Genomic DNA, 23007 nt, shown 5'->3' with positions numbered 1-23007 from the left:
AATAAAACAAGTAATACAGTGGCCACTAGTATGATGTGTTTTGGCATATGTTCAGTGGTTATCATGGACATATATGCAACCTTGATATTCTTGAGGACTGGGCCTATGTTTGGTTCTCTTTCACATGTTTCTTCTGCAGTTCTCCTGTAGCACATAACAGAACTGCATTCAGTGCTCCTTTTTGTATGTATGTGTGTCAGTGTCCTCTAAACTGAATAAATAAAACAAGCAAATGCTATTTCTTTCTGTGAGGTAGGATCGCTTGAGGAAAGTGAAGTTTCAGCTCTTTTCTTTGTAGCATAGATATCACTGTTGTGGTGAGCTGAACATCAGTGCAGTTTGTTGTCTGCCTATCAAGCTGAAGAGCAATTTCGTGCCAAGCCTGAAGTCCTCTACAGAGAGCTAAACCGAGCATATACATACATAATTAACTGTAATTTTAGTATAGCTTCTCAGGTTGTTGAGAAAACTGGGTTGGGTTTATTCTTTAATACATTGATTACAATAGGCTATTCAGTAGCAGAGAGAACCAGATACAGCTAAGGAACTTTTGCCATGCTTGTGGCATCAGGACTGCTGTTCATAACGTTATCTGAGAAGGTGAAAAATCTTCTACTGATAGTGCTGAACTTGATGCAGAAGGGGAGGGAAAAAAGAAAGAGGCATATCCCTCTGATGATTGATAAATCCTATTTAATCCTACCAATTTGTTTCTCTCTATTTCAAAAGGCTATGTGAACACATTGTAAACATTTTTCTTTTTTTCTTTAAATTAATGCAGATAGTTATTTTGTCGTGTCTCCTGCCTCGAGGATTCTCTCCTTTTTCTTTGCTGGACTCCTGCAGCCATCATTCCTTCAACTTGCTTTAGTAATCCCTGCTCTATTCTCACCTCCAAGATCCCATTCAATTGGCATTTGTACAGGGAATTTTGCTCTCAGTAATGCAACTTAAGGTTTGTTTCAAGTGTGCTTCCTTCTTGCCACCCTTCCCCTCCAAAATTTGTGTGTTTTTGAAGTCAGCCTTCTGGAAGGACATGAAACACTAGAGGCAATCATAATTTTGTGTTCATGAAGTTATTTTTCAGTGAATTAAAATTCAGAATTTAAGTTTTCAGTTAATTAAATATGAAAAATAACTCAAAAGTGCAACAGGCTCTGTTATTTTGATATTAAGTTCCATTTATTTGACACTACACTTTCAGCTTTCATTATTATGCAGATTTTCTGCATTAACAAGTCTAAAAAACAAGAATGAATGAAAAGCATGTTCTGATCAGTTAACCATGGAAGGCTAAAATCCTGTAGTTTAGCACTTGTCTACAAACCAAAAGTCATTGACTAAATTTTCAGGTTATGGTCTCATAGTCTCAAGTAGCTGGAAATGAAATAATTGCTGCTGTATCTATTTAAATGCATTCCCTATGATCTAATTGCTTCTGCTTTAAATGATTATGCCCGTTCCTCATTCAGCATACCCAATGCATCCCCATAGATTCACACGATTCATTTTGTCCTCACTTTAGGATAAATTAAAATGTTGTTGCACTCTGAAACAGGAAGTTAGGACTAAGAATGTGCAATTTATTTGGAACTCAAATAAATTTAGGTTAATGTCCAACTGGTTTGAAATAGGTCTCTGAAGGCACAGGCCAGGCCTGGTGTAGGCTACAAGTGCTGCCTCCTGCTGCCATTGAGAGTTTCCTATATTAGTGCAAATATTCTGCACTTCAGGGTAGCAGTATATAGCAAAGCATGTGCACTGGGTTGTATATTGCACCCTAGACTGTACTTTTTTGCTCACAGTTGCTTTGGCTTATTTTCTTCACAGAAGATGTATATGCCATGACTGAAGGGATACAGAATAGTCCCTTTTAAGGTGGAGGGTGGGAGAAAGGAATAATGCTTAATGGCTGCTATTGGCTGGCAAAATGTGGTATGTAAGTTAATGTATTTTGATTTTTTTGTGTGGACAGATGGTAGGTTAAGGCGAACCTAAAGATATTTTCTCCCATGATGATTTTGTAAAGCAGCATAGCAGATTGTCAGTTTGTACACTGTTCTAATGAGGCAAATTTTTTGACTGCTGTGTTGTGTGGCACTAAAACTATGTGAATTGTAGCTCAGCGCTTTATCCTGGTGAATCAATGATTGCAAGTATCTGCAATATACAGATTGGATTCCTGAGTGACTCTGCCTGTGAAGGATAATCACTTCTGGCATCTTAATCTCTCTTAGCGCAGATGTCTAAAAATAAAGGCCATGGTTGTATTTAATATTGAGAAGTCCAGCATGCAGCTTTTAACTTGGCTGAGCTCTGTGGCTTCATCCAGCCACCTTTTCTCCCCAGCTCCCAGGGAAGATAACTTTCCCCAGTTGGTTCCTTTTCAGTCCCTCTAACGGTGGTCTCTAGCTCTGAGTGGCTGAAGTGCCTTCTGTTTTGTCCTTTGCCAGACTCCTTTTGCTGATATATAAGCAGGTTGCTATTTGCTCTAAGAAACAGTTTGATAGGCACTTCTGCAGTGAGTCTGGGAAACATTACTGTCTAAAGACAGCAGCTGAGGTACTCATTGAAACTGAGAAGCCCTAACGCCCACCTCGACAGGATTGACTCAGTGTATTAACCTGAAATTGCAACCCCACTGCTGTCCTATATTGTATCAGTTCTTAGTTTGGAATTTAGCCTTGGCTCATACTTGTTTCTGAAGTTATATTTATAACCAAGGCAGGAGAATAAAGTTATTTTAAAAGAAAAATTAGATCAAATTCCTAGGAAGGGATGGATTATGTTACTAAGCACTCCCCAAGCCTCTGGTTTTTGATTATGAGTAACAAAGCAATATGAACAGCAGCTGACTTGCTGATCTCTGTCTTCCTTAAAACTCAGAGCTCAGGTGTTCAGTTAGAGGACTGAATCTTTTTTTTTTTTTCACTGGAGCCTGTACAGTTCTTCTGCCATTCACAGTTAATATTGATACTCCATAGGCCAGAAAATATTAGTAGAGAAAGAATGCATCAAGGTTGATTCTGCTTTGAATGGAGTTAGTGTAAGTTTAATCCTTGCTTGCAGGAGGAGGAAGACTAGACTTGAAAAAGATTTATTATTCCAATGTGTTTAATGATTGTGTATCTGTATGATATAGATTTACTCACACTATTTTGAGTATATTTTTAAAAGACAGTCTCTCTTATTTTCAGGGGGCATTGTTTTGGTTTTAGTCTCTCCATAATTAGTTTCTGTTTTTAGAACAGATCAAGAGAAGTAGCTCACAGATGTCTGAAAGATGCATGCTTTCTCACATATAAGCGTTTTCTTTGCTTTATGCAAATAATTTATTATTAATCCTTTTAAAATGATGACAGGAGGTATATAGACTTTAATTTTTTTTCTATATGATTAATACGAGCCATTCATTTTTTTGCTTTCATTTGTAAGTACTTCAGACTCTGCTATAGAAAGGAGAAATGGGCTATATGTATTTAAATGTACACCTAAAGATTAAAATAATTGCAATCCTCATTTTTTTTAGTCACCTACATCACTATAAGGGATGTCTAATATGAAAGTTCCATTTTACAAAGTGCTATTACCAGTGCTTGTTTCCATTTTTCATCTTGGAAAAACATTTAATTTCCAACTTAAGTTCTTACTACATATTTTTAAATTCCCTTACATTTTAAATGCTCCTTCTTGCCTGAAGAGGCAAGTGATATACTGCTTTTGACTCAAGAAAATTCTTATAGGCAGTTATGCTACTGAAATTTTGGTAAAATAACATGTGGCATTAGAGAGAAAAACCAAACAAAACAAGTGATGAGTACAGCACACCAGTCAAAAAGTTGTGTGTTTAAATGCTTGTTCCTGTGAACTGTATTCTGTATGCTTGTACTCTTGTATATTCTATTTTGTATATATTCAATATCAGGCAAAAGTCCTTTGTAGCTACAAATAAAATATAACTTGCCTTTTAATATGATGCTAATAATGAAGTGCATAAATCAAAGTATTTAAAGCATGTAGGTACTCTAGCTACCGTGTTAGTTTAGAAAAGAAAGACACTATGAATACTGAGGAACTTTATGTGTGAGCCCCTTTATAAAGCAACAGCAACTACCCCTTTTTGACCTTTGAATGACCTCACTTACCACGCTGCCTTAAGGATGAGATAATAATAGAAGTATCCTTTGTTCATAGTATCCCACAGAAAAAATATTTTCAGTAGTGGGTTTTGTATTTTTGTTGCGCACAATTGCTCAAAAAATTAATTTCAGCCTTCTTATTATATATCTTCTATCTTGCATTGTAAAGGGGGGAAGGGTTTCTTAGGTTTTCTTTTCCTGTTAAACACTTACATTTAGAGTAAATCAAAATTCTCAATCATTAACAGGCCAAAGAACTGTTAAAATCTAAAAAAAATTCAGTCAATGCAGTTTAAGAAAAGCTGTACTATCCAATGAAATCATATAGTACTGTGCATTTATAGTGTTGTATTAGTGTAAAAATATAAACCAGTTTATAATATCGCACAATTATCTAGGTACTTACCATTTTAAAAGTAGCATCAAGTGGAATCGGTGGAAAGTCCCCAAGGTGTAATCAATAATGGATTGAAATGATGAGCCTTTATGGTATTATTTTGAAGTGCACAGTCTGAAATTAGAGGAAATTTACTGAGAGTTGTATATTTTGTCGAAAGAAGGATTGCTCAGACATATATTAACAACAAAATGGTCTCTGTTACCTTCTGCAGAGTACAAGGAGAGTGATTTAATTTGAAAATATCTTTCAGCTGGGTAGCTAGGTAACTTACACTGTCCTACACGAAAGAGCTTGGATCCCATTTCATGAAGCAGAATTCCAGTGCAATGAGTGAAGGAAACAGATGGAGTAAGAGGAGGACAGATGGGTACCAAAAAATTATAGCCATTTTTTTCAGTACCTGTGTATTAACTGCCATAAATCAATTTATTTTAATTTATTGAAACAGGAAAATTATAGATTATGAAGCCAAAGTATTACAGGGCCCCAAACCACTCTATGTTGAAAGGATGTATTTGTAGTGGTTAGTAAGAGTTCTAGATGGGCTACATCTGAAAGTAAAATTTTCTGGGGGTGAGAACCCGCACCTTCAGTCAAATCACTTCATTCTGTTAGGGACATTTAAACATCTCTCTTATTTGGTGGTTATTTTTCAGTGTTGGACAGCTGTAAAGCTTTCCTTGTAGACCAGAGATGCAGTGACTGCTAGGGAGCTGCTGCACCACAAAGGCTTCAAGCAGCCTGGGAAAGAGCTGAACCTGGAGAGCACAAAATAAAGGCTGAGAGTGCAGGAGGCCACTTTGTCTCCTGAAGCAGCCTTCAATTGCAAGACACAAATGGTGGATTAGAAAATCAAGACAAATTTACTATATATATACACCAGCAGTTCTTATCTGCTGCATGGCACAGCTGCTCTGTGACATACTTGACCTTGACTTAATTTGATCATCCCTGTGGTTAAATAGGAAGTTCAGCTGTGAGCCAAATAATTTCTTAACACCCCTCCCCCCACCAGTAACTTCCCGCTTGTTGCTGATACTGTTGAATTTTTATATGAACACCTGTCCATTAAAAATTGGATGGTGCCCATCCAGACAATTTACATTTATTTTAGAAAGTCTTGCAATTAGTGGACTTTTAAAATTGTAGAATACAAATAGAAATCACCCTTGTATTCAAAATATTTGAGAAATGAAGAAATATAGGTCAGAATATGTAATTACTGTCATTCTTGTTTAATTTCTCTCAGCAAGTTTTCTGGCATAGAGGCATCACATGATTAGCCACTATATTTTGTGCAGTAAAGGCAAAAGTATGAAAAAGTTTGTAACTCAGACATCTTGGAATTGGCTTTCTATCATCCGAGTTCCTTTCAGATTTTCCTATGAATAGTTTGAAGTAAAAAATCAGAATTTCATTAGACTTTTCAAAATAATTTTCTAATTAAAAAATAATAATTTGGGGGGTTAGGCTCACTACTTTTGTAATAAAAGTAAATCAAATATGGTGTTTTGTATTCATATGAAAAAGATTGATTAGACTTTATCCCTCAATCTATTAAATGCGATTTAGAGCTTAATGTGAAAAACCTGATTTTTGTAGCTTTGTTAGCTAATTGTAGATTACCTTTCCTATATTATCTCATTCGAGGTGAGTGTTGTAGTGCTGGTTATCATGAGTGCTAGAGGCTGGGTTACAATCTTCAGCCATAAACAACTCCCCCAAAACTCTTAATCTCCTCCCACCTTTAAACAAATCTCTGTTGGATTGACAAATTAGGCAAATAATTCAGAAGGGGTGCAATGGCATAAATAGGAAGGAAGATGGTTGGGATCGGTTTCATAACTGAAGTGGAAGAGAAATCATTGTTTGGTTTTCTTCAATTAGAAAACATTAGTGATCTGAATCCAGCTTCAGAACGGCTCTATTTATGCAGAATATACTATTTTTCATATCTTTTTTCATTAAAAGTTATGAGTTGCAGAAACATTAATACCATTGCCTTTATTTTTTGTCACTGGGACTTCTTACAAAATTCTGTATCTCCAGTGATTGAGCTTCTTTCCCTCCCCCACCAATCATTTGTTTTCCAGTTTGAGTTTGAAATAAAATAGATATGAAATAATGTTTCCTTTAAGCATGTAGGAGATAAAATATACAGCTTTCTTAAGCCATCTATCTGGAGTTTAAAATCTGAACCAAGGTCAAAACAGTGAGGAGCTCTTTCTGATTTTTGTAGTTTAAAGGTGGAAAATTATAACTTAGTCATTTTGAAAGCATAGAATTGCTTTGGAACTTAAACTTAGAATGGAATTTACTATTTACTACTACAATTGTTTTGAAAACAAACAAGCTTGCAACACAGAAAGTAGGCACTCTTGACTCCGTATTAAAAGTGACATCCACTAAAAAGTCTGCCCTAATAGATAACCCTTCAGCCCATTGAAACCTGGCAGCATGTAGTGTCAGGAGCATCTGGATACTAGTATGGAAGAGCATAATAATTATTTTGATCTATGTAAGTTCGACTTGAGGAGAAGATGGTCCAAGGAAAGGGAAAAGGCCATGCTGCTGTCGATACTTATCAGCAGTAAGTCTAAGTGATGTGCAGCTTCGTTTATGTATTTGATTTGTATTCAGCCCAGACTGAGATTGCCCTTTCTCAAACTGCTTGATCACTTTTAATTCCCTAGTGGAATGCTTTTAGAAGAGAGAGCAATCTTGTACAAGGCTCTTGCTGGTCGCTAAATTTGGGGCTTCTTTTCCTGATGTGGAGAGAGAAAGAACGTGTATGCACTGCAGAAGAGAGGGCTCTTTGTTAAAAGTCTCCTGGCAGTCCTCAGCTATTATGAGTTGAAGACTGTTACCCAAGTGCTAAGGCTAATCTAAGTTGCAGCAAAGAGGAAATCTCTCTCAAGTGGCCAAAACTCAAGTGCTAGGTCTCGTTTCTGCCCACTACAAAAGATGGTATGTTAGTTTAAATGCTTCCTTGAGCCATCAGCCCTGTGGTTTTGGTTCCACTGTTCTGCATGGAGAGTCCATACATTAGTACAGGACCACCAGGTCCTATATGGTTAGTATAGGACCACCTGATTATTTTAAAAAATAATCAGTTCTGAATTTCTGATATTTTCTTCTGACACTTGACAACCATTTTAGCAATGTAATGATTATGTTGTTTTTCCTTGGATATTTTTAAAATTTGTATATATAAAACTTTCTCAGACAGGTCCAAATACAAAATACTGGGTACATGCACAAATAAGAAGAGTTGTTAAGCAGACAAGCTTGTGTAAGGAACCTGATTTTGGGGTAATGAATGTTCTGCAGAATGGCTATCATGACGTATTCTCCTGCTTAGCAATAGGAGAGGGTTGTGTAACTAAATAACTCATTAGAACGATGAAGATCATGTTTAAGACACGTTCATTTTCCGCAGCCCTCTGTTCCCCTCCCCCCGACATCCGGCTCACTGAAGAAGTTATCACTGCAGAGGATGATGTCTGGCGTATGACTTGTTTCATGCCAGCTATCTCTCACAGGCATTTGTGCTATCTTACTCCCTTGACTCCTTCTGAAAGCTGTAGGATCATATGTCATTGTATGCCATCGCATAGAAAAAGAGCCATTCCACAGCTTGACTTTTGCCATGCATTTAATCAAGCCAGAGCAGTTCAGTAAGCTTCACTACTAATATTTTTTAGCAAAAAGAAAACAGAAGACAGTTATGACCACTACCATGCTTTAAGCTGAAGACTGATAACCTGTTGATGAAGAACTAGAAACCACTGGCCAGCTCAAAACTTTCATTTTTTAGAATGTATTGTCATTCTTATTTTCTCTATAGATCTTTCTGTAAACCTAGAATTGAACCTCAAGTGTTGATTTTTTCTGATGGCATTTCCATTTGGAAATGTCAGATATTTCAAGAGAATTTTTATTCTTAGAAGTTCTTGAATTGAAGCCCTTTGAATTGAAGTTATGCAAATTTTATCCTTGCAAAGTTGAATGAAATTTACCCAATTATAAACCTTCAACCTTTTGTTAAATGCCTCTATTAAAATATGGGCTCAGAGTTAGAAAAAAAAAACAACCTGAAACTAAACCAAACTAGTCTAATAGAGTATTGTGTGTGTCTTTCTGTATATGACAATGTAAGGATGATAAATTTGACTATAAATACCCATTTATTTTGTAATGGCTGCTATATATTGTAAGTAGGGCAGCTGTACACTGCCTGAGATTAAGTGGCTGCTTCTTTAGCTAGTAGCAGTAGCAGAAGGCTTTTGACCTCTTTGTTAAATAGCTGTTCGTTGCAAAGTTCATGTCACCATTACTAAACTGAAGCTCTGCTGCGTTTAGATTAAATAATGACCAAGGTCCATTCCTGCAGCCCACAATTATTTCAGTTATTTTTACTTAATGCTGAAGTCAGCAGAACTTCTCATCACAGGCCAGGGGCTTAGAACTGGCTCCTTGTGTTTTTTGAGCACCGTAATTCCATGCCAGCTTGACTTCTAATTATGTTCCCTGACGTCTCACTAAGTTTTTATCTGCTTTATACTGCAGCGACAAAGGCCAAGTATATTTTAAACAGAGCCTTATCATAATATTTTACAGTCTCATTAAAAAATTCGGCCAGTCTATTCTACAATTTCATCTTTTTTAATGCATTTCCATTTTCTCTATATTGCCTACACATAGTGAATTTAGAAGAGACCTTACTTCATAAAGCATCTGGTTTGGTTACAGTCATTTTACACTTATTTCATCATTATTGCATGAGATTTGTATTGGCTATATAATTTAGCCTGCTGCTTTCTCTGTGTCAACCCAAACATGAATTCAGTGCCATAGTACTTTCATTATAAGCAAAAAAGAAAGCACTTAAACATAAGAAGAAAGACAGATAAAGTAACCCCTTGTCCTTCAGGAAAATGCATTTTATTCTTTCAGCTGAAACAGTTACCATTAGAAATATTCTCAAGTTGTGTGTTTTCCAGCAAGTTCTTCTCTCTCATAGGTGCAGTCTAAAACATTGTTTTGCTCCTTTGTGACATTGAATCAAGGACTTTCAAAATTAAAAATAATTAAAAGTTGCAAATAACACTCGTCCTCGTATAAAGTACTAAGCCATTCCTGTTTCACAGCGCTGGAATAAAAATAAGCTCTGGTATGTGTTACAAAAAATGAAGGTCTTAAGTCTTCATTTAAAAAAATTTAGCGAATTAGTCTTTGAAGAGTTAGTGTTTGCTGCCAATCTTTGTAAATCTCAAATGTGTGAAAAGAAACCACTGTTGCTACTTCTGCAGTTTCAGAAATGAAATTCAAAAGTTGTTTACACAACTAATAGTTCATTTCATATTAAAGATGGAAATGCAGTAGTTTTATCTGTAATGAACTGAGAAGGTTTGTTAACTACAAAGCATTGCTACAGTGACATCCCATATGAATGGGAATTTATACGAACACTGCATGTATCCATTGTCCTCATACAAGCCTTGTGCTTATTGTACAGAAAAACAAAGTACACGAGTAAAGGTGCTATAATTACCTTTATAGAAAACTTATCAACTTCATTCTGTTACTGCAACCTTCATAGAACTTACTTCCCTTTTACAAAGAAAATCATAGGTGATTGCACCCCAAATAGTACTTGCTGGTGGGTAATCGTAGCTATTACAATGCACTTGCATTTTTGGGTCAGAATGCGAGAAGATAGTGCTAGCTGAGCATGATTTTAGATCTAGCTCTCAATCAGTCTTGATTGCTCTTGCATCTTTGAATCCTTCCCTCGTTCACTTGCCCTCTAGAATTCAAGTGCTTCGTTCCGCTCGGGTGAGACCCCATCTATAGTACGGCATCCTGCTCTGAGGCCCCCACATAAGAAAGACATGGACCTGTTGGAGCAGGTCCACAGGAGGGCCACAAAGATGACCAGAGGGGTGGAGCACCTCTGCTATGAAGATAGGCTGAGAGATTTGGAGTTATTAAGCTTGGAGAAGAGGAGATGCCAGGAGGATCTTATAGCAGCTTTCCAGTACTTAAAGATTGCCTACAGGAACAATGGGGAGGGACTGTTTGCAAGGGCATGTAGTGCTAGGACAAGGGGTAACTGAAAGAGGGTAGATTTAGATTAGATATTAGGAAGAAATTTTTCACTGTGAGGATGGAGAGACACTGGAACAGGTTGCCCAGAGAAGTTGTGGATGCCCCATCCCTGGAAACTTTCAAGGCCAGGTTGGATGGGGCTTTGAACAACCTGGTCTAGTGGGAGGTGTCCCTGCCCAAGGCAGGGGGCTTGGAACTTGGTGATCTTTAAGTTCCCTTCCAACCCAAACCATTCTATGATGATTCTATGATACAAATATGACACAGGTATTCTGAGACAATGTTTCTGGACTCCGATACTTTTATGGTGTAATTTGGGAGCAGAAATTAACTGGTAGTTCTTCTGAACTTCACAAGCAGTTCTGTTTGTGTTGTATCTTTTCTGTAGTGTGTAGAAAAAGTTGATCTTTGATAGCACTTCCATTCAGGAAATAATTTTTGCTTAGGATATCAGACCACTTCTTTGGATAGGTCTGTGCATGGTGTAGCTTTTGCTATTAATGTATTTTGCAGTCTTTTTTTTTTTTTTTTTAAATATAAGGCTTATCTGCTTATCACTCATTCTCATCTGAGTACCCTACATTGTACAGTGACACCCTAGGCCTCATTAGCAAGATATGTTATATTTCTTCAGAATAATTCATTGCATATTTATTGCAAAGACCAGAGGATAAAGTGGTTCCTATTCCCCAATAATTTAGTTCATTCTAATATTCTCTTCATACCAATTCTGATTTTACATCTCTACTCCTTGAGCTATCTGCATCAATTTAATTTTTGTACGACAAAGCACTATACACATCTGGGCATGTCTATAAATAAAAAGCAATAAGCTGACATCTCTCACCTGTATCAAATGTATTTCATGCTCTTTTTTCTGGCATACTTGCTATTAAACTTCTGTCTCTTTTTATCTATTGCCTGTCTGTATTTCCCATGCCCCTCTTCCCCTTTTCTGGCAATCGACAGAGTTCTCCGCTGCAGATGAAGCGTAATACACCATTACTCTCTTCACTATGTCTACCTCTGTGCTGATGGGTTCATACAGGCATTGCAGACACTTTTAGGGCATACAAAATAAACTGTCTACAGCCATGTACATTTGCTTCCACATGTACAAAGTACTGCTTGTTTCAAGCAATATATCTAGATATAAGGAGAAAGTTGTATATCTCATTAAAATCTGCCTCTGAAATGAAGGCAAGGTGAAAAAACAGAAAGCAACAATGGGCTGAGATCATTGGCAACTCAAAGGTCTCAATGATCTAATCAGGCCACTTATTAAATACTGACTGCAGCAGTATCTAATATATTTTAAGTGTTCATGTTATACTTGTGCGTGAAAATTGTCCTATGTTTATAAAATGCAGGTGTACATTTGTGTTGTCTTTTTTCAAGACTGAACTGCAGCCACGCACCTGGCTGTAACTGGTCTCTGAGTATGACCAATAGCTGCCTCCCTATGGAGGCAGATCGCACTAATTGCTCTAGGACAGTTAAGCAAGTTGCTTTTGTTTTCGCTTGTGCTGCATTATTACTGTACCTCATCCTTGTCACTTGCTCGTTAGCCCTGCTCTTTAGTCCCTGATGCCTGCTCTTACTCCTAGGTCTCCCACTTGCAGTATGATTCTCCTCTGGGTTTTGCTCACTTCCTTATTGGCAATGCTCCTATTTCTCCAGATCTTGCATAATGCTATTTCTTCAGTTCTTGACTTAGGATCATCGTAACTACATATCGCACCTATTAAACAAAATGGGAAGTTGAGCAGAGACTTTGATGACAATTTCAGTATGAGGCTAGACTTAATGCTTATCTCAGGTTCTGGTTATGAAGTTGTCTGTCCATCTCAGATGCTCCCTGTTAATGTTGTTTATTCATGCAGGTTTTTTTATAATTTTAGTTATCTGGGGCTTAAAACAAAAACAAATTTTAAACCCTGTAACACATAAAAATGCAGTTTCAATTTACAACCAAAAGAGATTAAGACTTCCTTGTAAACATTTTTGATTGAAGGACCTGAAAACCTAAGACAAATACCTCATAAAATATTGTGAGATTTTAAACAGTCACAAATTATGGTGACAATACAGTCTGTTCCACCAAACAAGCTGCAGGATTTATAGATCCAAGAAAAGAGTTATGGAGAAGTCAGGAAAAGGAATAGATGCTTTGTGTGCCAGCAGAAATAGTTGATGCATTTCAGTTTGAATTTTATTCACATTTAGCAAGCTATACAAGAAAAGCTGGGTCTCTGGGCTGTTTTAAAATGTAAATGTGTCAACATGTAAAATAGATAGTGTCATATGAGAGGATGAAGAAAAAGCCAACAAACAAAACCCCAGCGATGGGGTAAATCAATATGCCCTAAAGTGGTAACAATCAGATATTTAGGGGCACTAGATCACTTCTTGTGTGTTCATAATTTTTTATTTCCTTTTCCAGAATGTTAGGCAAAATTCTATGGAATTTTGTCCTACAGCAATACCACTGATGTGTGTTGTAGTTAAAATCTGTTCAAAGAACCAATTAAATGACATAGGGCTTTTAATTGAACTGCAGTGCTCACTGATTTTCTGGTTGTACAATAACAAAACAGCCATTGGATAACTAAATTAAAACACAAAATTCTGGGTCAGAAGCCCTAAATAGGGAAATGTTCTAAGTAAAGAACAGCTTAGTCTGATCTTGTATTCAATTCTAACACACAGGAGTATAATCCTGTCAGCAAAGGGAGTTAAATAGATGAAAATAAAAGGCCTTCATGTACATAGACTAACTCAAGATTTTCATATTATTGAGCTGTGCTGTGATTTTAGCACTAGTGTTGCATGTGAAAACATTAACTTTTGGCTGTTTAGGTCCATGAACTGAACTAATTTTTCACCTTTGTTTAATTTTCCCACCTTCTGCCCCTATAAATCCTTTTCACATAGTTCCATATATGCAGTAGTAACCTTAGTCAATTAAAAAGCTGAAATCTATCTGGAATATACAATTTCAGTATATGGCTTTTATACTCATGTGCATTTGTCACTCACCTTTGTTCACTTGATTTTTGAAACTACAGGTTTAGCAGCTGGTGCTTTTAAAGCTAGGAAGTGCTGGTCAACAGAAGGATTCTCGCCAATGTGTTTATTTCTCTGCGCTGTTATTGTTTATAATACATTTTAATAAGTCTGAAAATATAACATCCTTCCCTACCAGAGTATTCCTTCCCATTTTGCAACCTGTACCTCTGTCTCACTTTACCACAACTGCTTTTGTTGCTTATAGAACTGATCCCATATTTTCCTCACATTCCTTCCTAATGATTAAGCACAACAGCAGAATTCAGCCTTCAGTTTTTATCTACCCTTTGAAAGAAATGAGTCGTATGCAATCACATCTCTTTTTAACTTATAATTGTGTGCTTAAAAATATTTAACCATAATTTTTGGCTGGTAAATTCAACCAAATCTAGAAGAATGATAGATTTCCTAAAGATGCCACAGACACTTTGTGAAAATCATCAGAATGAATAGAAGAGACCAAAATTACTTTCCCTGCTAAAAGAATGAACAATTCAGTGTCTATACATTCTGTTTGCTAGCAGATAGCTGGTAAATTTTAATACACATACTGAACACTGTACTGGCACAAATGGGGAGAGTCTCTCAGGGCAGTGGGAAAACTAACTGTAGTCATTAGTTGCTTTTGAAGATATTTCTGTGATATTTCTACAGGGTGCAGGAGCATTACCTATTATATCAGTGTATCTCTGGAAATGTTGGTCTTTAGTTATCTTTATTACAATGTGCTTCAAGTTATTATTTCACTTAACAAACTATTTCTTAAAGGTATTTAGGAAACTTAGCTTGAAGCACAGTTTTACATGAGAAGAAATTTAGCAGTATTTACTATGTATTATTCGTACTTTTTTTTTTTTTTTCCTACTGGTTCCTGTGTGGACAAAACAAAGACTGTTTGGAGAAACTGGGGAGACATCTTTGAAATTTGGAAAAATATATGTATATTAAGTTGGAGATAAGAATAACTCAACTGCAATATTACTTTTTAATTGCAAACATCACTGTCCCTGTCTGATACCAGCTGTATCCATGTCATTCATCAATTTTACACATGGAGGTAATAACACTACGGTATTACAAAGCCTGACAACATATAGTGTAAGGTGTAGCAGTACATAATGTATAGCATCAGTATGGATGCTCAGGTTTATCCTTAGAAATATATATCTGAAGATTCTGATTCTTCAGATTTTTCTGTGATATTAGGGTCTTGTGGGCATCACCACACAAGCTCATAATCTGTAGGACTGAAATGTGAGATCAGAATCTGAACAGAGAAAACACAAAACACTACTGGAGAAAAAAGATAAAACCTTAGTTTAGGGCCTTCTTTTTCTTTAATACTTCAGTAATGATTTGGTGACTATTTTTTTTTTGTGGGTGATCTAGCATTTATTGTAGGCTTGTTTTGTGTACCAGCAAGCTGCATTGCTAATTGATATTCATATTAGGTTCTACACTTCCTATTTTTTGGAAGCTGTTTGAATGCCAAATAGTAGCAATCATCTGTCAGATAATAGATAGGAATTTGGGATTGTAATTAATGTAGCTACAGTACATGTACTTAAATACTAATTAAATGGCACTGACTCTGAGATCGTAATCTGAGTGATTATAACTAGACTCAATTCATGAACAGATCCTATCCAAATAAGATTTTGTTGCATTCCTAATTCTTGTCTTGCATAAAAATAGCTAAGAAACCTACTCTTTCCAAAAAGGATTTCTGTCTTGATGTTCTTACAACATGAAACAAAGCCTTGTGAAAGATTTGATCTTCCAGCATTGGAATGCTATTCCAAATTGTTCTTGTGTTAGTTTGGCAAGTGTTTCATTAGTTTCATGAGGACTTTGCTAATAAGTATATGTTAGATGTGACACAGGAAACAAGACTATATTTAAGCTTCCCAGAACTTCCCATTATAAGAGTTTGCATTCAGTTGCTAGGAGCATAACCAAACTTTTAAAGTATTTGGGCTGAAATGTGGGTTTGCATTATGATACAGCCCTTAATTATGTGAGAGCACACTTCTTCTCTAACTCATTCCCTGCCTGCCTCATTCAGGTCACAAGATGGATAGTACTCATTTAACAGGCAGTTTTCCAATATGTCATTTAAAAAAGAACTTCATTCAGTTTGTGGCCTTCTTGCTTGCTGCAACATTCAGATCTTTCTCTGAATATGACACTATTGATTTCCTCATAAGAGTGATGGGCTCCACTGAAGCTACAGTATCTCAAGTGTTCACAGTGTTACTGCCCCCATTTTATAATACACTTGTGAAATGAGTGGTTATTATTATTTCTGTTTTACAGCGTGGTATTTTCTCACATCAACATATCCTCCAAAGCACAGAACAGTTTGGGTGTCTAAAGTGAAATGATCATTACTTTATTTCTCAAAGTAGGTAGTTTTTAATATTTGTCCAGACCCGGACTTTTTAAAACTATCAAGTGAATTCACTTTACTTGTAGCTATGAATTCTTAAAGATTCTGAAACCAGATCCTTTGTGTGTCAGATTGAGTGCTCAGAATACACTGCAGCTGCTTGTGAAAGTTTTGACGAAAGCAATTTGCCTGGGATCATGCAGGAGTCAGTGGCAGAAGTAGGAAGAAAATTCAGTTTTCCATTCTGCTTTCTTTAGCATAGGACCTCACCTCCTTTCAATTTCTGTAACAAAGGAAAGTGAGTTTACAAACATCAAGGTCATTCTCTACACAGCTGGCTTTCATCCTCTGAATGTCATCTTTTCCATGCACTGCAGTGACAAGATTTTCTTTTTAAATTAAAAAAATGCTGATGCTTAATATTTTGCAGATAAGTAGGAGCTAGCAAGACATATATTAAATTATGTTTCATTTTCCTTCTTATGTCCACAAATGAAGTCATCTTATTTAAGTAATATTTAAATTTCTCTCACGATCTTTGTTCTTGAGCTTAGCTTAAAACCCCCATTAGTGTTATTACTCCTGTCCCTTGCAAAATGCACATACTTGGGATCTATGTGATGCAGCCCATAAATTGTTTATTTTACAATTATATCAGTATTTCAGGTCCACAATGGGCTGAGCTAATGACACATTTCAGAATTCTTCTCTGGCAATATCTTCAACAGAGCTTTACTGAAAAAGTGGTTTGATAGTAGAAGCTGGGAATTCCTGAGTAAATTTACTTTTTTGTGCCATTCTTTTAAGGCCAGATTTTCAAATGGGCATCTTCTTTAATTATATTAATATTATTATTCTAATTATATTAGAAGTTGTTTTCAGAGATAACTACCTACAGAGATTGCTGGGAAGAGGGTGGAGATTGTAAATGCATCTGTTTTGAGAAAAAAAGTGTGTAATGTGAGAAGCCCTCTTTGGAAAATTTGGAAATACAGGGCCAGGAGTGTCTCTTACAAGGTGGTAAGATGGTTAAGCCTGCTCTGGCAGCTAAAAGTCAGGACATGGTGGCTTTGGTGCTGAGCCTGATTTAACCACCCCTGAGCATGTGGTCCTGCCCTCGTGTGGTGAAAGATAGCACTCCCAGCTGTATTGGTTGAACTTCATGTTATTATGAGGCAGGCATACTAACTGGGAAAATAGTCTTTTCTTGAGAGTTTTTTTTTTTAACTCAGATCAGTTCATTGCATGGTTTATAGCAGCATTTCACAAGCATTTATGATGCTAGAAAGGAAGGTCAGGAACTTCTTAAGCCAGCTTTTCACTAAAGTCCATTGATCATGGAATTAAGAGTTAAGCATTACTTATGACACTTAATTAGCATCCTAAATCCTGTCTACCTGGGTGGTTAGTTATAAATGCTGTCAGTTCAGGTCAGGATTAACATTTTGTCTAATCCAAATCCGTTTAGATGGCATCTGTGTTTATGGCAGCAAAACTGAGCTACCTTGCTCAGCTTTCACGTATAGAATGGGAGAGGATGGAGATCAGGTAGTGAACCAATTCACGGGCAGTATGCTGGGTTTTTTTTTTTCTAGCTGAACAGTGTAGTAGATTAAAGGCATGTAGATTTAGGGACATAAAACTTTATACTCAAGATATAACATTAACCTAAATTAAGCTCCAGGAGAATGAGTGTCAAGAACAGAATGAAGAATTTTTTATGCAGCGTCATTGGGACCATATGGATATGTGGTCAGCTGTGATCCAACTGAACAGAAATCTGATCCAGGAGATAAAAGTGAGCAAACTAGTTTTGCGTGTGTTTAAGTTTTTTAGAAATCTCCATAGTGTACATATAATTAATCTTTGAAAGTGTCCCACAAGAGTCAGCAATAAGGCTGCATCGTACGCTTACTTCATTATGAACCACAGTACTACAGGGAGGCACAAGCATGGTCATGAGCAGATTGTTTGGTCCTTTGTGGGTAAATGGAGCCATATCTCCTTAAAACCTGACATTTTGTTGTTAATTGGTGGGCATTTTGGATGGATGGAAAGACTTGAAATTTACCTTTTTAAAAGACAAAATATAATCAATTATTTTGCAGAATCTGAGTGGCTAGTTTGTTTTGTTCATTTGTACTTCATATTTTATGCAACTTCTTAGTTTTATAAAATATTGCCTTTTTGTTTTGTATTCATCCTTAGTCGGCTTTTATATAACTATACTCTTAATTTAAAAAAATTAAAAGGAAACCTCCTCGCACATTTAGATATACCCATAACTGAAGGTGAAAAAGAGGGATAACCCTAATGATTCTTTCACAGTAACAACCTTCATGAGACTGCCTCAAGACTCTAATCAAATGAAAAGATTTTGTCCTGCTGAGCAGCTGTCAGTAAGAAGCTTCTAAATTAATATTAAATGTCTTTCAGCAAATGCTGTCTACATTTGAATAAGAAATTGTATTTTCTGATGATATTTTAGTAAGAAATATTTGTGTAGAAGTAATCCTTCATCAGCGGTGTTTGGAATTACTCAGTGCCGAAAGGAAAAAGAAATCATTTAGACAATGTAGTGTTACAAGGTGACACGCAATTATAGACCTGCAGCAATGTCAGCTAGTTAGATATTATTAAATTTTGTTAAGTTCATGGAAGCTTGCTTTAATGCTGAGGAAGGAAGACTGCAAAATTGAAAACATATAACTGGTTGCAAAATTATTCTGTATTCTGATAAGCCAAGGAAAAAAAACCTCTGTCCTGTAAGACTAAAATCCTCAAAGACTAAAGTCTTTGAGATTCTTAATAAATAAAATGTAATTCTTCTTTCTCCCAATGAAACATGCACCTGCATTCTGTGTGTAGTCTTGGCCAGCAGTTAGAAGTAAACTAGAATTTTCTATAATTAGTGTCGCTTATCTACATCTCTATGGCAGTTTTATTGCAGGCTAGATTGTCTTGATGAACCTATCCTGGCAACACAGAGAAAAACGCACCATAAGGAAGTTCAATTCACTGGACCTCTAGATTTTATTTCAAAGATATTAGTGTGGGTGTTCATAGCTAACGCATATATTTCTGAAGGGGACTGTAAATGGGAGCAAAGGGAAGAATCCAAGAATATGTAGTTAGTTTTTAGTATTTTTTTATCTGCACTTCCTGATGACATGAAGTGGCCAGCAAACACATCTGAAGAAATCTGAGCTAGTAGGCCATCAGGTACACAATTGTCTACACACAATATATCTCTGAAGAGATAATCGGAAATGTAACCTGCGAATAGATTTCCAGCTGGAAAAAAGCATTAACCTTTAGGAGACTTGTGAGGAGTGATGATCCTAGAATAATTATCCATATTATTTGGAACAATAAATTGGAGATATAATAGCTAAAGAATATGTAAAATTTGTAAAAGGAATACAGAAAGTTTTCAAAAGATTTTTTGATGAGTCAAGAAAAAATCCAACCCTTCCCTCCTGATATTTTTTCTGATTAAAATACATCCTAATTACTGTGTTTTTCTACTATTATAAAACAGTATTGTGCTCCAAATGCTTTTTAATTTTGAACCGCACTTCCCATTGCACCATTCCCATTTTGTAAACAGAGATGACATCAGCACAAAGACCAAAGCACACTGGTAAGAGAACGTAAGTTGCAATTCCATGAGTAAAATGAGATATTTCTTTGAAAGAAAGATATGGCTGAGTTGTCTTGGTACCCACTAGTGTAAACAGAGCAAATTTTAAGAAATTGTTTTGCAGTTATACCATTTTCTAGAGTTGTTTGCTGAAGACTCAAATTCTAAATGATTTCATGAGAATCCAGTGGAACTACAAATGTTAGCAATCGTTGAATATTGAGTCAAATCATTGCTAGTATTAATAGTATTAGTGCCTCTGAGTTCAGATGAAATTAATAACCATTGACAGAGGAGTCAGTGTAAAATTCATCCCTCTGCAGAAAGGCCTTTGTGAGTTTGTGTGTCACTTAAATCTTACATCAGTTCTAATTCTAAATGCTATTGTGTTGAGCAGTAGTTTGATCTGTGTTGCTGGATAGCTGTGTGAAGTTGGGTAAATATTTTACCTCTTTCATATTTGTAAAGACACTCTGCAACACTAGTGCCTTCCAGTAATGGTAGGTCTCTGAGATTTATTAGATATGTCCCAATAGCTGGTATTTTCCTTAAAGTCCCAGATACTAAATTAGTGCCTCAAAAAATTGTCGTGTCCTAAGGGTTACTGAAATATGCCAAGTCTCAAAAATCTGAAATCAAATAAAACCAGATATACAAAGTGAAAAGGCTTTAAGTTCTTGACTTGTAAGGGGAATCTCTACAAGTACTTGGAGGTCAGTTGTGTGAAATTTCCAGGGCGATAGGAGAGGTGTGTGATGTATACACTTTAATTTTGTGTATTTCCCTTTCACCCTTCTCCTTTCCAGTTAAAGAGTCACCTTTCAATGAGGTAGGACTCAGATGATTACCATATTGCTTTAAGCAGTGCTTGGAATACTTAGAAAAACTGGGTCAAGAAATCTGCAAACAAAAAGGGATCTACCTTTGATGCCACAATATTCCTTGTTTTCACTATGAGAAGAATGTTATCTTCGTAGTTGGTCACTTGAGTAACAGCTCAGTAACTGAGATTGTGCTATCTTTTATTGGTAGACTTAGTTGGTCCCGAAGAAAAAAATTTCCCCGATATTTGTACAGATTTTATAATTCAATTGTTTCATGATGTTTTATTTGTATGAACATTCTAGCAAATAAACTTTACAGAGGAAGTGTTCACAGAAGAATACAATTTAAGTTTATACTGGAGGAGAGAGTATTTGGAGAACATATACTGGTTAAAAGAACAATGTTCAGGCAAGCACTGAACAAAATCTAATATATGGCTTAGGTAATTAGTTTCACAGACTAAATTTTGAATAATAAACATTCATAATGGGAGTGAGCTACAAAAGAGGAACTGTTTGCAGAAATTATTCAGCAAATAGTTGTAATGAATAATAAATATGAGAAAATTGTGATCCACTCATAGGCATTTCATTAGTAAGTGAAAAAGGCAAAAATTGTCAACTAAATTATGAATGGCAAGTAAATTATTAAACATTTCCACAAATTTACTGTTGAGAGATCATGTGCTGACTTTGAAATGACTCAGAGTAGGTATGTGATTTCCTTTCAGTGTTTTTTTGTTATTTTGACATGACAGGTTCTGAGTTCAAAATACAGATACTGCTCACAGGAGCAATGAACTCTAGTAAATCATAAATCCTAAATACTATATTACTCTATTAAAGGCAACCTTATGTAAAGGCATTTATCTAACATAACTTAATGAGCTTTTTTGCCTTCAAGCGTATAACAGTGCTGGTTGAGTGTGCTGGACTGTTTATGTGTCTGAAGGTGAGCATATCACCAAGTGTTTGCTGGGTCCTGGGTTAGACCTAGGTAGTTAGCTGGGACAGGCTGGCTAGTCACAGCTAATGAATGCGAAGAGCATGGGCTGGGTGCTTATTTTTGAAGTACCACATAGCATGAGAAATTAGTTTCTGGTAATAATAGCATGCAGAGCTGCATGTTTCACTGTGCTTTATCAACATGGGCTTACAGCTCCCATTTTCACAGAATCATAGAAGAGTTGAGGTTGGAAGGGACCTCTGGAGGTCATCTGGTCCAACATCCCTTCTTAAACAGGGCCACCTTGAGCTGTTTGCCCAGGACTGTGTCCAGATGGCTCTTGGGTATGGAGATTCTATTTCAAATGCAGTTGGGCTTTCATGCCAGAAGGGTAAATGCTGCTGCTGATAATAAGGATCCTTGATGGATCCCTAACCATCCTAGGTGGTTATATCCTACTTACATGCTACAGAGGAAATTTGGTGAGATTTATTGTTTGAAGACCATTGCAGGGAAATCAGAACTTTTGTGTTATAAGGAAAATGGCTTTAGGCCTTCTGGGCTTAGTTATCATTAAATGCAGTGAGCACACATCTGTATTATAATGGTTTTTCATTGTTTTAAAGTTTTTGTGAGAAATCTTTCTGGAAATTAGGAGGCTATGTATTAGCATTTATTAACCAAAACCACACTTTTAAGCAGAACAGTAAAAGAATACCATTATTTGAGTCACACATAACAAATGTAAGCTCACTGAGGCAGAAGTCCCATCTACCTGATTATAATCTTTCCAGTATCTCTCATAGCCTTCTGATCAGGGTACCAGATCCAAGTAAGGGTTTGAAAACCACTGCACATATATAACTAAAAACGCTGGTTTTTCCATGACAATGTTTATCAGTAGAACTTATTTCCAAAACATCTTACTGGAGTAAACTGTCCAGGAATTGGAGCTTTAAAAAAATTAATAAATAGTAAAATAACATTCCTTTGGAAACTTACAGAATATTTAGTTTGTACAATACTCTATAAATTTGTCTGTGCTGGTAGATTTTAGGGGTTTTCTCACAGTTTTATAGCCAATAAAGCGAAAATGCAGTTTTGAGAGGATATTCCTTACCACATATCACAAGAACATATGCTGTTTTTACAAATGACTATATTACTTTCAGACTCTAGTTCGTACACTATTGAGAATAAAATGTGAGTGTTATTAACCATACATCTATATCACACATTTAGAGAGATTACCACGTCCTTGAGAACTATTTTTTTCTTGACTTCCAGAAGAATTTATTCTATTCCAGTCCCCAAAAGGCTTTTGTGAAAGGTTTTCTTTATTATGCTTTTTATTTTTATATCTTCCCATTTTTAAGATAGATACAAATATTTTTGATTCCTAGATGAATGTGTTCCATGTCAAATGCTTTGGGTTTCATATCTCCACAAGGTTTAAGAAGGAAATAGTAGTATTACTTGAGATCTT

At 36.1% G+C, this 23007-nt stretch overlaps 1 protein-coding gene across 2 annotated transcripts in view; it reads right to left on the bottom strand.

Moving 5' to 3' along the window:
* B3GALT1 (Beta-1,3-galactosyltransferase 1) overlaps positions 1-23007 on the bottom strand; it is a 171246-nt gene that overhangs the window by 53842 nt on the left and 94397 nt on the right. For both annotated transcript variants that reach the window (XM_014954436.1, XM_014954434.1), the window contains one exon: positions 4546-4650. The gene's annotated coding sequence lies outside the window, so the exon portion shown is untranslated. The remainder of the gene's footprint in view (positions 1-4545; positions 4651-23007) is intronic.

The sequence above is a fragment of the Calidris pugnax genome, unplaced genomic scaffold (genome assembly GCF_001431845.1).
Source record: "Calidris pugnax isolate Ruff unplaced genomic scaffold, ASM143184v1 scaffold103, whole genome shotgun sequence".
In the NCBI taxonomy this organism is placed as follows: Eukaryota; Metazoa; Chordata; class Aves; order Charadriiformes; family Scolopacidae; genus Calidris; species Calidris pugnax.
This window is presented reverse-complemented; position numbering and strand designations above follow the sequence as displayed.